Source organism: Pygoscelis adeliae, unplaced genomic scaffold, assembly GCF_000699105.1.
Source record: "Pygoscelis adeliae isolate BGI_AS28 unplaced genomic scaffold, ASM69910v1 Scaffold167, whole genome shotgun sequence".
Classification (NCBI taxonomy): Eukaryota; Metazoa; Chordata; class Aves; order Sphenisciformes; family Spheniscidae; genus Pygoscelis; species Pygoscelis adeliae.
Window position 1 is genome coordinate 1713637 of NW_008825428.1, and position 2221 is coordinate 1715857.

The window sequence follows — 2221 nt, forward strand, 5'->3', positions numbered from 1 at the left end:
TTTCCTCCAGTCACCTGCCAGATCTGAGGCGCACTGCTTTGGCCTGGTGGATTTGTGGCTGCCTTGAAAGCATTTTCCAACTCTTTATTTTTGGAGAGAGCATTTCTGGAGACTCTGCTAGGTTTTTTTTTAAGCTGGGAACAGATTGCTCACCAAGTAGCGTCAGAGCGATGCGAACAAAATGCTCTCCTGAGGTGGAAGGCTATATTCTGTGTTAGACTCTGGGTTGAAGCAATGATCTCCAGTTTCAGAGTTGTGTGACTTCTGTGATACTTCTCAACCTGGGAGAAAACGGGGTAACTTTTCCCCTGCCAGACCCAAACCTAATATTCCTGATCCTGAGCTCTTACTGAGAGCTCTGGACACTTTGAGAGCAGAAGCGTGGGCTCCAAAATGTCAGTGCCCAATTTGCATTTTTTTTAACTGGCTCAATAAAACCAAGGAGTGTATTTGAGACTTTGAACAGTAATAAACCCTGAAATATTGCATGCGTTCTGTGTTATGCAGGAGCATAATTCATCACACTGAAAAGCATGAAGCAGTTTTGGCTACAGAGGCTACTTTATTATCAAAATGGGTGGAAATGCACAAAATCAGGTGCAGAAACATAGGAGCTGCCACTGTGGTTAAGACACTAACCCAGTTAGTCTGGTATCCTCCCGATAGTGGTAGTTGTGGTGCTCAGGTGTTCATTTTTAGAGCTGAAGAATGGCAATTAAGAGTACTACTTTTTATTTCAGCTTTCAAAGCTAGAAATGCTCGTGACTATAAAATTATCAGGAGCCCTTTAAATTTCAGCTACGAATTTTGTTTCTCAGGAACTTCCTGCATCAGTGACTCTCACATGCTGTGGCTGGGTAAATAAATATTGCTTTATCTATTCCCTAGTTAGCTGCCCTGTGAATTTGAGTAGGTCCTTGTTCTTGCATAATGGGGTCACAGCTGAAGAGGAGGAAGAGACCAGTTTTTACTGTTGTCTTTGTAATTTGAGTCCCACGTTCAGGTCCCTATGGATTCTTCTCCTTGAGTATGTCTACTTCAGTATGTCAGGTAGTATGTCTACTTCTGCTGACAGTCCATCTCTGCCGTCCTTCCTGCCCAATCCTGAAATAATTTCTCTGCACTTAGCAGGGCACAGTATTTCAGATTTGAGCATATTACTCTTAAATATAATGTTGTCATCTGTAGGTTGTGTTCACGTAACCTTTTTCGGTACACCCCAGGAATGTACTTGCCTCCTTTGCTCTGCAGTGTGAAAACACTGCCAGTGTGCTAAGGGCTTCATTCGTCCAAGTTCAGCCCACCAGCCCATAAAGGCAGTTTGCAAGGCATGTCATGTTGTTTAATGTTTGCAGCCCTCTGATCGTCTTGTTACAGCGGTTTCTGCCTTGTGCTTCTGGCATAAACTGTTTGCATGCAAGAGTTGGTAGGAGATTTTGTCCTTAGTTAGCATATTCTATATTGACCAAGGTTTGTCTCACAAATAAAGTATTTTGAGATGTTTTTTTTTTTTCCTAAAACAATGCCCTGGCTCCTACCAGAAAGAGGATACCAGGCTAAGTGGCCTGCCTTGAGGTTTATTAAACTCTGGTTCCCCGCTTCTACCCTCTGATTTGGCATCATTCTGGGTTGCCTTTATTGTGCTCAACAAGCTAATTGCACTTCTGAGCATTTCTGTTTAAAAACGTTTAAACATTCATTCCAACAATGAATCATTAAACCAAAAATATTTCTATTTTTACTGTAAATCCTGACCATAAACAAAGCCATGGATGGAATCAATGATACAGTGTCATGTGTATCACAGCCCGTTCTGTACCCACAGAATCGACTCTGGAGGCTGTAGGATTTTGGGATTTGTATATTTTAATCAGAGTTTGGCAAAGGACAGTTCACAGTACAGAAAAGAAGGTGGGTCAGATTAGCAAAAGAATGGCACCCGTGTGTGTGCACAGCTTTTAAGGAAATGAGATTTAAATACTAAAGAAACTGTTACCATTCTGGGTTTGTCATTGGCTGTCTCTTCTTGGGGAATTTTTTCAGACTGAGAAAGGAATTAAACCTCTCTTGGTTAAAAATGACAAATCAGGTACAGCTGACTTACTCAATTCCTTCCCCTACTGTCAGTTGATCACATTATACCTCCTGCTTTGTGTTCCCCTCCAGACAGACCCCTCTCTGTAGGGCTTAAAAAATAAATACTTTTGTAACTCCCTGGTGA

The 2221-nt window shown here is 41.8% G+C and overlaps 1 protein-coding gene across 3 annotated transcripts in view; it reads left to right on the forward strand.

Moving 5' to 3' along the window:
• IRF2 (interferon regulatory factor 2) overlaps positions 1-2221 on the forward strand; it is a 39216-nt gene that overhangs the window by 15306 nt on the left and 21689 nt on the right. The gene's annotated exons all lie outside the window — the stretch shown is intronic.